The sequence below is a fragment of the Rhinolophus ferrumequinum genome, chromosome 7 (assembly GCF_004115265.2).
Source record: "Rhinolophus ferrumequinum isolate MPI-CBG mRhiFer1 chromosome 7, mRhiFer1_v1.p, whole genome shotgun sequence".
In the NCBI taxonomy this organism is placed as follows: Eukaryota; Metazoa; Chordata; class Mammalia; order Chiroptera; family Rhinolophidae; genus Rhinolophus; species Rhinolophus ferrumequinum.
The window spans coordinates 63,283,262-63,298,999 of NC_046290.1; the positions used below are offsets into that span (position 1 = coordinate 63,283,262).

At 39.4% G+C, this 15,738-nt stretch overlaps 1 pseudogene; it reads left to right on the forward strand.

Moving 5' to 3' along the window:
- Positions 1-1,960: 1,960 nt before the first annotated feature.
- LOC117024607 (60S ribosomal protein L13a-like) lies at positions 1,961-12,973 on the forward strand (annotated as a pseudogene).
- The last annotated feature ends 2,765 nt before the right edge of the window (positions 12,974-15,738 follow it).

Consider the following 15,738-nt stretch of genomic DNA (forward strand, 5'->3'; position numbering starts at 1 on the left):
TTTTCATATTCTTCTTTACCTTGTATTTTAAATACAGAACTTAGAGAACCTGGGGTTAAATTTAAATACTTCTCATTTTTAACCTTTTGCAAATAGAAATAATAGAAACAAAAAGGACTCTAACAATCTAGCCTACATTAAAATGCAGTCATGTCTTGTTTGGGCTCCACACTCCCACGATGGATGCCAGTGGTTTCTTGCTCTCCACTGTTGGACATAGAAATCTCAGCTTTCCTGAGCCTTGATATTTGCTTTTGTTACTATTTTCTCAGTAAGAAGAGTTGGAATAAATAAGCTCTCTAAGTCTCCCTGCAGGTACAAAAGTTGTCTTTAGTTGAACACATGCTAAAAAAATACAACCATTTGTATTGCTTGTGATAGAGTAATATGACAAAATATACTTTAACCAATGATCTTTCTGTTGGAAAAGTTAATTGAGAAATGTACTTCCTTGAAATAAACATTCCTTTCCCCAGTATTAGATGATTATTTAAAAATACTTTGTTACACTCTTCATGTTTTAAAACTTAATGAAGTATGAGTATTTAAGAACACTTTTTATCCATTAATGAGGGGTCAAATGTTACATGTTAAATTTCAACCCAATATCTGTATTTTCTCATAAAATAAAATATAAATTTTGCTACTATACAAAACTCCACACCGTGAACATTTTTTGTTATCATCCTTGCTCCTGCTTCTGTCTTTTCTATTAGTGCCCTTGCATTGTCTATTCCTACTTATAGGGATGAGAAGTGCCCAAAGGGACAGCTCTCTTGAGGAATAGTTGCCCTTGTCCTAGACCCAGGAGGAAAGTGGGGGAAGCTGAGAAATACAGCTATTTGGTGTCACTATCCCAAGTATAAAACCATCCTGCTCTCTCAGTATTGACTGAAATGGCAATCTACCATTACACCCAAAATGGGAGGAAGTTGATCATTTATTTCCAAAAAGCATTTGACTAAAATAGGATTCCTGTTATTATAAAGGGAGATATAAAAATGTGCATAAATAAACTTATTCTATTCTTTCACTTGAACATGAAAGTCTACTGGACTACAGAGTGTGTTCTGTTTAAACAGCAGCAGGGATTTTTTTCATTGAGATTCCATATAATGGTGTTTCCACTTTTATCACTCCCAAAAGAGGCTTCAGAAAAGTATTCTCATATGTTCACCCATAAAAGCAGGGCCACTGTTAACATTGTACTCCTCATTTCTAGGTCTAAACCAGAATTGAAGGAAGCATGAAATTTCCCCCACCCTCAAACCTAAGTATCCAAGTGTTGTGTCAAGAAGGGTCCTCCTCATCTTCATTGAAACAGCCATCTGTGTGGTCATAGGCAAGTCACTTAACCTCTCTGTGCCTCATCCTCAAAATGACAGAATTGAATTGGATCCTCTCCAAGGGTCACCTCCCTAGCTATAAAAATCCGTAGCACTAAAATAATTTTTTACAGCCAATTCAGTGAAACAACTTCATTTACAGATTCAGTCAGGTCAATCTCGGGTTTTGGCATTAGGAAGAATATATCTGATCAGCATGGGGGGGTAGAGGGAGTAGGAGTTTGGAGACCTAAGAGAAAGGAAAGAACACAGTGACGACATTTACTTGCAAGAAAGTATGTTGATACTGGGATCTGGAACTAATTGAGATGAGCAAGATGAACCGATGATTAGTCCGTCTTTATCACTGACAGTAGGTTTGAGTGCTAGTCACTGCCCAGGTCAGATCCCCTCACTGGTCCCGATACCTTCTGTGGGTTAGAAGATTAGGCTTAAAGCCTCAGTCTGGGAGGCTCCAATCCTGTGGCCCTTGATACTGCATCACTTCCTGAGCCTTACAACTATGCCACTCACTGAAAGGCACCTACAGGCTATTTCAGTAACTTAATACAGTCTCTCCAGTTCCAGTGCAAACATCCCAAGGTGGGACTGTATTCAGTTTTTCCTCGGCGCACATGAATGTATTGACCCTTCCCTCAGATAACATTTTGATGAGGAAAGAGAAGAAAGCAGAGAGTGCTGCACCATCAGGGGGTAAAAAGTGAGTAACTAAGAGGGGTGGAACGAAAAGGCAAACTGGCCCCAGGCCAGATTTTCAGCTGGGAACAGATCTGCCTGTGCACCATGGAAATCTCTAGGTACTGTTCTGCAAAGGTAAGAACAGCTGAAAACCTGGCTTGAATGGTGAGAATCCACCTTTAGGCAAAGAAAGCTGGCAATATGTCTGGGCAAGGAAAGTACTGAGAAGCTGAAATCTCATTACGTATTATTATCCAGGGATGAGTGGTGGGAATTTAGCAAATAACTCAACTCCCTTTCAAATTGCAGTACATCTGTTGATCTTAACAATTTTGACAGTAATCTTTCAAAGCCTATTACATTAATAGGGTGACCATATAATTCATCAACCAAACAGAGACACTTTCAAGAGCAAAAGGGAATACTATTTTTAATGTGCCTGGACAACCTGCCTAAACCCGGACTGTCCCAATGAAACCAGACGTGTGGTCAATCAACCACAATAACTTTCCTATGTGCTTGGACAGGATATTCCAGGTAAAGAAACTTCTGCACTCTGATCCAGGTTATGAACACTCATTTCACTCTTGAAATGCAGTGCCGTCCTCTGTATTTAGAGTGCTCCAAGCACCACACCAGGGGACCTCACACTGTAGTGGGACCCCTGGAGGGCTTGGGGGATTGCTAAGCCCCACCGTCAGTTTTCGATTCAGTAGGTCTGGGGTGGGGCCTGGGTCTTTGTGTTTCTAAATTTCCAAGTGATCCTGACGCTGCTGGTCTGGGGCCCACACGTTGAGAAGTACGCAGCGCGATACTTAGTGGTGATCTCAGCTGTCTTGCTTCCTTCTTGTGCCTGCATTTTTCAGTCATTCATTGCACCTCACGTCTCAGCTGTCCCTTACCCCACATTTTTGGTCAGATAGCAGTATACCTGTCCTTAACAATCTTAGTCTTCTAATTCCTTTAATTCCTTCTAAGGTGCTTCTTCTAATTTCCTGTTGACTAGGAAAATAACTATGCAAGTTCATTAGAACCCTCTTTAAAATAAGTACATAAATAGACTCATTCATTCATTTCTTCATTCAGCCGACATGTATTTGAATTTTCCTCTGGTCTATCACTCAGAGTGAAGGCTTGAGTTGTACCTGATTCGGCTACTCACACACCTTGCTTGCTTTAGTTTCTATCTCTCAGCTGGGCTTCAAAGAAATATTTTTATCTGTATAAATGTGGAATAAGTAAGGAAAAACTGTGAATAGTCACTTGGAGAACATGCAATTTAAAGGATACCCATCAAATTTTTTAAAGGGTTAGATGACACTAACCCTCAGACCTTCTCTCTATGGGGACATTGCTACATAGCACTGCTTTGCAGAGAGAATAACATTCATTTATTTTTTTACAAAGACTTTTTGGTAAACTCTTTACAAAGATGACATTAATTCAAAATGTCCAACCTACATTTATCATCAACGCTCCTCTTAGGAAATTATCGGTTACCCACGTAATGCTGTCCTCACGTCAGCCCTGTCCTCTTGGCCTGTCCACTGTATGCTGCACAGCGTCACTTCATATTTAACTGAGACACTGCGATTCTGCTAGAACTCAAACACAACAAACTCAGCTTTAAAATAGTCCTTTATCATAAACAGCAAATCCACTTTTAGAAAAAAGATAAATCTACTTTTAGATCATCTGAGAACTTTGTGGCCGTTGAGCTATGAGTACTTCTTCAGTGTTGCACTGCCCTCCGATAGAAATTCCTTGACACCAGGAAATTGTTTTAATAAAAATTGACTTTGGAGCCGTGTGTAAAAGAGCAACAACTCTCACAAGCTGGGAGTGACAAGAGAGTCCCCAGTGTTGGGTTCACTCCAGCCTGGGACATCAAGACATAGTAAGAGACTGTACATTGCGTCACCTGCCTTTCGCCTTGTGCTGTTGCTGCAGCACAGGGCAGGGCAGTGAGAACTGGGCTTTGGGGTCAGGCAGAACCGGCCTCCAGATGCTTCTGTCACACACTAATGTGATGAAAAAGTCCAAAGACTCTTGCTTTCTGGGACAGGCCTTTCTTTTATTATTGAAATAAAATGACTTAGACTCTGAGAGAGGTCCACATCCTCCTCAACATTTCTGAGGATTTTAGGAGGAAGGACCTCATGTTTCCATTCCTTCTTGCTCTAAATTCTTGCTCTAAGTCCGATTCTCCATCTCTACTCAGATCTTCTTTCCTGTTACTCCTTTCTCTCCCTCACTTCACCCGAAACATGGTCCACACAGCCAAATCACTTTCAACACAAGACGCTTAAGTGTCACAAGGTTTTACTAAGTTTTGATTGCAACCAAGAATAATTCAACTCAGGGCAAAAAGCTACTTTGCGTTCAATGCAGATTTCACTGTCCCTAAAAATGCTCTGGCCATTTCCAATCAGATGGTCTTTTTCTTCCTTAGGTTCTGAATTGCTACTGGGTGCCTGGCCATCCTTGGTCTCCACGTACTCTCTCCATTCTCTTCATGCCTCTGTCTTCCAGAAATCCTCTCCTCCTTTCCAGTTGCGAGTGCACAATCTAAAACGTTCTGGTACTTTACTATGCAGAGCCATTCAGTTTCTCAAGCTCCATCTTAGACAGGCTGTTGTCTCCTTTACATAAACGAAAACAAACTCTCTTCCCCTGAAATGAATTAAATTGCTACCTTGGAATATTAATGTAATGACTGTAGTCATCTTTTGAACAGCATTTTTTTTTCCTTTCCACAACAGTAGCCATATGGATGTGTGCAAGCTAATTAATTTTTCTGAGCCTCAGTTTACTTGCCTACTTCATTTGGTTGTTATGAAGACTAAATGTAAAAACCCAGCCTAACACTTGCCAAATGGTAGTTAATGTTATTAATCATCAGGAATTTCCATTGCAAAGGGTAGTTAAGAACATCACCATTTGATTAGTATTAGCCAACACCCCCTACCCAGTAGCTGACATACCAGGCTGACGCTGAGGGTACCCCACTCTGGCACCAGGGACCGCATTTCCTGATCCCCTAGATGCCACGTTTGCTGGCAAATATATAGTTAGAAATATTAGGCAAATCATCACATCCAAGAGCTAAAAATATCACCACCTCCTCCCAACAGCACGGGGTGGTGTTTTATCGTGCTTCTGTTGTTTACTTCTTTCTCTCAGAGAGGAGAACCGAGCTGGACAGAGGCCCAGCTATGTGCTACACGCTTCTGCAATCCGCTGCCTGCCATCATATATCTGCTCTGAGAATAAACTGCAGCCAGTTTTACAAGGATTTTAATTTACCAATGAAACAAAAGTCAGACTATAGATAATCTGCAAATTATTTCAACTGACAGATGAGTTAATGTCAGTTAATGTCAATGAAAAAGGAGCCAAATTTAAAGCAACTACCAGCGGGTGGACTTGAATCAGGTCCCATCAGCCTACTCTTTGTTCCCAAGTTATACTTACATCAAAGTGACCCAAGGCTTTCTCTGGGCAACGATGTTTCTTTCTTTCTTTCTCTTTCTCTCTCTCTCTCTCCCTTTTTTACACGTTCTAGTATGACTTCTACTCTCATAAACCTCCCCCTGAACTGTAAGTCCAGCACTCACTTGCAAAGTAGGTGGCCTAAGTATTTTGAGCTTCGTGGTACATGTCCTGTGCACCAGCTATGTGCCATGTTCTCTTCTGTGTGCTTCCTAGGCATGATCACTTTACATATGTAATCTCAATTATTTTCCCAGCAACACAATGAAATAGATAATATACCCAGTTTAAAGATTGAGGACAGATAATCAGAGAAGGAAAAGTACTCGAGCATAGTCCAGGTCTGTCAGATGTCAAATCTCATGTTTTTCGCCACAACATTCTCCCCGTGTGAGAATACCAATGGACATCAGCTCAAAGGAGATTTCTACTTAGACTCAAAGAGTTCTAGTTCTTAGTGTGGAACTGCTCACAGTCTAAAATGACTCCAATTATGTTTATCTCCATACTTGGCATCCCTGTGGAATGTAGGAATCGTCCAGCATTTGGGGCTAATGTGATAAGTTATAAGGTGCTATCTGATAATACACGGGCAATTAATATATTTATTAATGGAGCCCTAAGAACCACCTCAACAATGGAATAATCCTTTGTTCATTCCAGTTCAGGCTACATACATCATGGTGCCCTTTACTGCTTTAATTCCCAACTCCCGCTATGGCATTTCCTTCCTTAAAAGCTATCTTTCGCCCTCTGAAGTGCCTCACTTTAGCATTCAAGGCCCTGTACAATCTGGTCTCAATGTAATATTTCAGCTTCATCTTCCACCCGCCCTCACACCTAGTAGCCCTTCAGTCAAGTGAAACCACTCACGGTTCTGCTCACATGACCTAAGCCTTTGCTCTACAATTTACAATGGCCTAGTTAAAGGTGGAAGGGAGAGTAAACACATCTGCAATAAAAAGCAACAGAAATTTACCACAATGAGATACCACTTCATACCTATCAGAATAATAAAAAAAAAAGTGGAAAATAACAAGCGTTGGCAAGGATATAGAGAAACTGGGACTCATGCATTGCTCGTGGGAATGTAAAATGGTACAGTCACTGTGGAAACAGTTTGCTGGTTTCTCAAATGGTTAAACATAGAACTACTATATGATTCGGCAATTTCACTCCTAAATGTATATACAAAAGAATTGAAAGGAGGGACTTCAACAGATATCTGTACACCAATGTTCATAGCAGCAGTACCCACAGTAGCCAAAAGGTGGAAACAACCATATGTCCATCAATAGTTGAATGGATAAACAAAATGTGGTATATACATACAATGGAACATTATTCAGCCATAAAAAAGACTGAAATTTTTATATAGGCTACAATATGGATGAACTTTGAAAACATTACACTTATTGAAGTAAGCCAGACACAAAAGGCCGTGCATTTTATGATTTCATTTATATGAAATATCCATTATAGACAAATCCATACAGAGAGATAACAGATTAGTGGTTGCCAGGGGTTCGGATGATGGGGAATGGAGAATGACTGTTTAAGGAGGACCGAGTTTCCTTTTGGCGTGATGACAATATTCTGGAACTAGATAGTACTAATGGTTGTACATTGTAAATGTACTAAATGCCACTGAATTGTACACACTAAAATGGTTAAAATGATAAATTATATATTATGTGTATTTTCCACAATAAAAAAATTTAAATTCTACAGAAATGACTTATAAAAACTGCTCTATTTATTCAATAACTCAGTTATCCAAGGATGCTTGCCCTGGGGAGAAATGGTCTCCAAGCCTAATGTAATTAATGTTTATTTGAAATTGATAAAAACAAAAAAGTACCTTCAACTTATGTCAAAGCGAAAGAACTGGGTCCTCTTTTTATATTATTAAAACTCTAGGCATAATGACTGACATCGTATGTGCTTAAGAACTGGGTAGTATTGATACTTGGAGAAATTTATTGAATTAATCAAGGTGTACTGGATTCAAGTCAATTCAATAAATAATCATCCATGAGAAATACCCAAAGTTTTTTGGTTTTTTTTTTAATTTGTTATCTGTATTCCTGAGGAGCTCCCTGACAGTGAACCTGGAGCCTAATCTCACCACTAATAGTTGCATTTCAGACATTTATCCATTGCCACCAATTGCCTACTCATCTATTAATCAGTGGGAAAGAATAAAAAACACTTTGCAATCTATAGAAACCCAAAGGGAAGGACAGCCTTGGTAAATTCTCTTTACAGGAACTGGCAAACTATAAAAATTGTTCAGCATATCAAAACCAATACAGCAGTTTGTTTCTATAAAAAATGGATTTTCTTTCCAAACAACTTAAGACAAATATGAGAAAATATGCATTTCTCCTACTGTCTGGGGTGATGTTCTGCATAAAATTTGCAATCATTACAGCTTCAGCCATTTATTAAGAAATATATGATTACTGGAGTCATTACAGACATTCAAGTTGGAACAGAGATGCCAGGAAAAACATCGTACAATTTTACGTTAGGCATCTTCCACTTTTTTCTTATGGTCATTGCCTTTTGAACACCAGTTCTGACTCCACGACCTTTCCAATTTATTCACTCAAATATTATTATCTGAAGGCCTGGTGCTAGACAAGATGGAGCATATGTTGCATGGTAGAAATAGCAGTGCCTTTTGAAGTTGAAGATTCAGATTAAAAACCTTCTTCTGCGTCTTCCCAGCTGGAGAAATGAGTCCTTTAACTTTGATCCCCATTTGTAAATTAGGAATGATAAAATAATCTGTCCTACCAGCTTTACCAGATGGTTCTGAGGATTAAAACGAGATGGCGATTGTAAAAGCAAATAGTAAGAGGCACTGTTGAAAATCGTGATGATGCTGAAAAATGCCTCAACTTTTTTAAGTATAAGAAACCACCTTGAGTGGCATCTAGATTTCTAATGAAGTTTGGATTAAGTACCGCATTTCCCCGAGGATGGGACCTGGCTGGATAATCAGCTCTCATGTATCTTTTGGAGCAAAAATTAATATGAGACCTGGTCTTATTTTACTATGATATAGGACCGGGTCTTGTATTTGTTTGCTCCAAAAGACGCTTTACAGCTGATTGTCCGGCTGGGTCTTATTTTCGGGGAAACATGGTATCCCAGACTGGTTTTAAACAGTGCTTTGTACTGGATCTGCCGAAGCATCTGTCCAGCTTGGTATCCTGTGAAAGTTTGTTATTTCCTGGGTAGACATTCTTATAGAGTATTGTCTTTAAAATCAGATTGTCTCCTATATTGAAAGCATTTTTATGTTTTCTAATTTAAAAATTAACATTTTCTTATAGATATTGTGCAATAAAGCTGAAGTAGGATGTGTGGTTTTTGCAAATGCTTTAACAGCTGATAAAATTTTACATTTGTAAAATTAATATATTGTACTGGTACAAAATAGTTTTAAATTATATTTTGAAAAGCTAAAAAAAAAAAAAAAATCGTGATGATGAAGAAGGCAACATCCCAGGCCCTGCGCACAAAGAGACGGTCATCTAGTAAGTCACATTCCACTGAGGGGCACAGATTCCATTCACCCTCTCCTCACTCCGGGCTCCAAAGCGTAGCTCCTTAAAAAGAACAAACGGTAATTTACCGAAGAAAAATTAGGATAGAGTTTACAGTGTGGATAGCAATTCACAAAGGATTAAAACACAAACGCTGAAATAGTCATGTATGTTCTTATTTCATTCTAACGGCTTCTACGAAAAAATATCTTTCAGTTAATAATAATCATTTGAAATTTTCTCTTTATTATTCATTATAACTTTTAAATGTACTTCCCACATAAAAAAATGTACTTCCCACATAAAAAAAGCCGAAGTTCAGAAATATAAACAGTAACCTTATGTGTTGTTAGATGTTACTCCCCATCCACTCTAGGTTTGAAAATTCTACTGTATAGAAATGGATACGTGGTATAGTCTTTCTTGAAAGCAATAAAATTATGCAGTCTCTTTGACCCCGATTAGGAATTGATTCTAAAGAAATGTTTGTGGATGTTCATAAGAATTTTGCCGTAAGATTTTCAACACGTTGTTTGTAGCATCAGAAAATTGAAAATAAGTGTTTAGCAGGTGACTGGTCATGTAACTATGGTGTTTCTGGGACTCGAAGGGATTGTTCTTTTCTTCTTCACGCAGTTCTGCATTACCTCCACTAAGCATCTCTTGATTTTATCATAATAAAATGCACAATACATTTTATTTTATGAAAATAAATGAATGGTCATTTTGATTACTGCAATAAATTGAACAAATACATTTATTTCATGCCCTCCTGAAACCCCACTAAAATGACAGTAAAGGGAACATGTGAAGGCACAAACCTACAAGAAGAAAAGACCAAAAGAGAAATGACAATAGCCACAAACTTTTGGAAGCTGGAAAACCTGTGGATCATGGATAAACTTAGACGTGAGAAAGATGAATCCTAAATAGGCAGTGGGGAAAGCCAAAAAACAGCCAGATTTACATCACAGATTCTCCCAAAGGCTCAGAAATTAACAGCACTGGCAGTAGACAAAGGGGACCCTAACCAAAGTCTGCTTAAGAATTTGGGGCTCCTGGTCCTCTTTTCCCCCACCCTACACAAGCCAGCTTCTCTTCCCCTCACATATCAGCAGAAGGCAACACAGAACCCACCCAGCAAGCAGAGAGTAACTAGGTCCTGAGGACGTGAACACTAGGCTCTAAGCTCCATGACAGCACAGAATGCTGCCTGTTTTACTGACAAAAATTCGTATCGCCTGTGCCTATGACAATGTCTGACACGGAGGAGGCACTTGGTAAATATCTGAGCCCCAGATACAGTCCTAGCCCTAGGCTTTTCAATTACATGGACCAATACGCTTCCTTTTATGGCTAAGCCATCTGGAGTCAGATTTCAGTCATTTGAAACTAAAGTCCTAACTGATACCACCCTGCTAAATAAATCCACCCTTCCCAAAAATCCCAACAAAAGAAAATATGCCTTAGTTACTCCTTCTCTAGCAAAGCATGTGCTCATGTGGTCGCAGAGTATTCCACCTGCCATTGTAACAGGTGAAGTAAATCCAAGTGCAGTTGTCTGTGACTTAAATTAGAAAGCATAGCTCTTTACTACCTGGTCGTTACTTACAACTTTTCTAACCACTCACTCTCTTCATATCCTCTTCCCTTATGGTTGTTGACTCGACTTTCTCAGGAGATTGTTAGTGGGGAAAAAAATCTCACTGGACAAGATGAGCAGAGAGTTGATTTTATTCGGGTACTGCTGCCAGCAGTAGAGGAGGGAGCACAGACCATGCCTGGATGCCTAACTCCATACGGACAAAAGGCTGGAAAGTTCTGAAGAGCTGGGATGGTGGATCATAGGAACCTGTGTTTGTTCATTGGCTTTACCCAAAGAAAAAGTAAACTTTCTTATATCGTCATGACAGGATGCAGTTTTAAAAGCAGTCAGAGAAAATTACCCTCCTACAGAGATTGGGAGAGAGGGGCTCTATGGACTTCAGTGATTATATATTTTAAAGGGAAGTCTCCCAGGTCCTTGAAAAAGATACTCCTGGGTTGTAAAACTGGCAAGAGGTTTTTTTTGTGTGTGTTTTTTAAGACTTACAGAAAGGATTTACAATGAGCAACTTCCTAAAGTAAATGCTCTAGGAGAAGGGAGGTTAGGTGCCTAGAGTCAGGAAAAAGCCTGTCTAATATTAAGCCAAGCTAAAGGGAACTTCAGGGCCATCTTGGTCAGACCTATAGGACAATGGCAGCAACTGATTTTTCACAATTTATAAAACATCTAACAAAGTAGACTAGTGTCACTAGATTTCCTCCTAAGAGGAACAAAAAAACCCTTAGTTTTAATTATTCAGGAAAAATTTATGAGAGTTTACCTCTTGTCCAGCAAAAGAACTTATGTTCCCCTGATGCCCATTAATCTTCATGGGACACAGTGAAATCTGTACTGAGTATGTAATCTTTAATCCTACATCTCCCACAGAAATCACCCGAGTTTAAACACTGGCTGCTACAATCTGAATACAACAATTTTGGGGTGTTACCAACGCAGAGGAAAAGTTTCTGTAGTGGAAATCAAATCAGGCCCTTTCACTGCAACCATTTAGAAACTCCTGGTCGTTGGTGGGGGGTCGGAAGGGGTAAGGGAGCAGCTAATGAAATGTAAAAGCCATCTCAAAAAGGAAATTGTTACGAAGTTATAGGAAAGTCTCCCTCTTCTTTCTCCCAAGCTATGAGCCCCTCCTGGATTTGCTTCCCTCCATCCCAGCCAGGTCCCTTCATGGATCAACTCAATGACGTCTTCCTAAATTCACTTACCTCCTTGTGCTCATACCTTAATCCTACCCTGCCAATCCCTAAACTTGAATTAATTCAACAACTTACCTTCTCTACCATTACTGCTGCAAAGTTGAATACTATTGGGGAAATGTCAGAACTTGTATCTACCGGCAGTATTACAGATGTAAAGTTTCTGTAGACAGAATAATGCCCCCCACAAAGATGGTCACATCCTAACCCTCAGAATCTGGGAATATGTGACCTGACGGCAAAAGAAACTTTGCAGGCGTGATTAAATTAAGGATCTTAAAACTGGGAACTTATCCTGGATTATCCAAGTGGACCCAAGAGTCAAAGTCAAAAGAAAAGATGTGACAACAGAAGCAGAGAGATGGAGTGATGTACTTTGAAGATGAAGGAAGGGGCCATGAGCCAAACAATGCAGGTGTCTGCTAGTAGCTAGAAAAGTCAAGGATACAAATTCTCACCTGGATCCTGCAGAAGAAACACAACCCTGTAGACACCTTGATTCTAGTGCCATAAGATTCACTTCACATGTCTGATCTCCAGCACTTTAATAATATGTGGCTTTCCCAGGTGGCTGCTAAAAACAGCAAAGAGGTGGGTCCTACTGCTGGATGACTGATGTCATCTCCTGACCATCCAGCGGCCGTCATGATCAAGCAAGTACTGCTGAGCTGCAAGATGATAGTTGTGTACTATAAGGGCATCAACATTTCTGGCAATTTCTACAAAAACACGGGCAGACCATACAAAGTGTGCTGCACCACAAGACCAAGTGAGGCCAGGCTGCCTTAGACGCCTCAAGGTGTTCGATGGGATCCCACTGTCCTACAACAAGAAAAAAGCAGGTTGTGCTCCTGCTGCCCTCTAGGCTGTGCATCTAAAGCCTATGTAAAAATTTGCCTACCTGGGATGCCATGAGGTTGGCTGGAAGTACCAGGTGATGACAGCCCACCCTGGAGGAGAAGAGGGAAAAGAAGGCTAAGATCCGTTACTGGCATAAAAAAAAAGTAGCTCATGAGGCTATGGAAACAGAATGAAAAGAACATGGAGAAGAAAACTGACAAATATGCAGAGCTCCTCTTAACTCAAGAGCTCCTGGACTGAGCCCAATGAAGACTGTTTATTCTTTATGCTTGATCTGGCCTGTCCTTCCACAGTGAAGTGACAAAAATGAAGATGGGTACGTGCCATGAAGTCATAGCAGAGTCAGGGAGAGAACACATCTGTAGGGAGAAACGTATTTATGCAGGCTGGGTCAGAGTCCCAGGGAAGCCACAGGGAGAGCATTCAGTCCAGCCAAACCAGGAGAAGGTACAGAGCCCGATCCCCTATAACTCAACTGTGCACAATTTCTCTTGCTCAGGGGAACAAACAGGTCACTCTCTCACAGCAGAACATGGCTGCCCCAAGCTTTCTATTCAGCAGTGAGGGCTCCATCCCTCTACTTAATGGACTACTCTCAGAAAATAGTGAATGTCTAGATGTCTACAACAAACCAACATTTCTAAGTAAAGTAATATTTAGGTAACATTACTCAGGTAATTACTTCAAATGATTTTTCTCTTAAGATATATTCACTTTGGACCATAGATAACCAAAAATCTGCAAACCAGGTTTGCCGAAATAATAAATGCTAATATTTCTGCATGCCACTAGTAGGGTGAAATTGTTAAGAGCATGATCTTTGGAATAAGACTGTGTGGTATCCAGAATTATGCACCACCCCCCAAAAAAATATCACGTCTTAATGCTCGAAACTGTCCAGATATTCTCAAAGGAAAATTAAAGTTGAAGATGGAACTGATATTTCAGCTGACCTAAAAATAGGGAGATCATCCTCGATTATACAGGTGGGCAATGTTATTGCAACGGCCCTTAAAAGTACACGGGGGAGGCCAAAGAGGAGGTCAGAGTGATACGACGTGAAAAGGACTCAACTTGCCATTCCTAGTTTTGAAGTTGGAAGAAGGGGACCAGGAGTCAAGGAATGCAGACAGCCCCTAGGAGCTGGAAAAGACAAGAACACAGCTTCTCCCCCTCGAGCCTCCAGAAAGGAATGCAGCTCTGCTGAACCTTGATTTTAGTCCAATGAGACCATTGTCAGACGTGTGACCTATGGAAACAAAAGATAATAAATTGGTGTTGTTTAAGCTGCTATATTTGTGGCAATTTTTTATGGCAGCAATACAAATCTCCATGGTTCAAATTTTGACTATAATTTAGCACCTGTGGGGTTTGGGAGAGTTACTTTTCTATTCCTATTTATTTATCTGTAGAATGAGATTAATCATACTATCTACTTGAGGGTGAAATGAAATAATGCATATAATATTTAGAATGCCAGACACATAGTAAGTGCTCAATAAATGTTAAATATTGCTACTGTTATTTTATTGTTTTTATTTACCTTTCTTTTTGATATTTGTTATGAGATTTTACTTGAAAGCCATACTTCAATTATATGTTTTTGCTGTATCCATTTTAACAGCACAAGAAAAAAATGCCTGCTAAATGTTTAATAGCCTTAAAGTCCTGAATTGCGTGGAGTACCTTCTTAAGATGCTTTGTTTTTGCTTTGAACATCTAACACCTCTTGCTTATTTCTAACTTGCTAGAACAAGCTGTGCTACACATTTTTAAAAGAGAACTTTCTTACTTCTTGAGGACTTAATTATAGTGCTGCTAGTTGATGAGTTTGCATTTTAAACCAAGACCTTGAAATAAACACAGTCATTTCAGTTCTTCATACAACTGAGTGAAAGTGAATTCTCTGATTAGCTTGTTGGCTTAATGACACCATGACAATGGGATAAAATTAGCCACACTTGCCAGTGACCTGATACTCATTATAGATTTGGGCCATTGCTGAACTTTCCTTTTTGAAATATATTGTGTTTGATAGATTTGGTGTATTTACAGTATAGCTGAACATTTTATTTCAGAAATGTAATGTTTGCAGTATTTGATTAACTTATGTAATTTACATTTTCACAAGAGAAAAATTTTGTTAGACACATAAAACATAGAGATCTTTTATTTTTAATAGGTTCTGGGATCCTCTAAGAGATTCCAGTCCTAAGCACTGTTCATCTTCATGCTTACAAAGCGTGAAAAGGAGCTGGTCTTGCATTAGCCAAGAGTCCCACCCTCAGACTCTTAATGGTTAATAATAGAAACATCTCTTATTGATTTATAGCAATATACATTTGAAAGTATAAAAGAGCACTGTTTAGAGAAGAGGCTTTCGTGATATACCCCATCTTTGCTAGTTTCAGTGGCTGGTGAAAGAAAATGAATGGATTGAGCTTCCTTGTTTGCCATTCACCCATTCATTTCTTCATTCTTCCGACAAATGTTTACTAAGCTTATGTAATTAATGTCCCAGGAATTATGAAATGCCATTAAAACTAAATCATGTGTCGTTTAGGAATATATATGCATGAGGTGTAACTGATTTTAAAACCCATAGTATTCAGAACAGTGCTGCCTCTGGGGGAGATAGGAGATGGGTCGGGTGGGGGTACGCACGTAGCCACAATGGGATGGGTGGTTGGAGTTCTGGGGGGAGTGGTCGGCCCTCAGGTGTCGCTTTCATTATTATGCTTTATAACACACATATCTTTTATTTATATTCTTTTCATGCATCAAATATTCATTTTAAAAATGAATAACCAATATATGCCTTAAGGAGTTTGTCGTCCTGTACAGTCTCCAGAACTTGACTATTTCCTATATTTTGCACTGTAATCATAGCCTCTCACCCTTCCATTGTTAGGAGGCTGTCACCTCTTTATAGTAAAAAAAAGAAAAAAATCCACTATATGCACCCAATTTTTTCATCCCCTGGACTAAAGAGTACTAGGAACCCC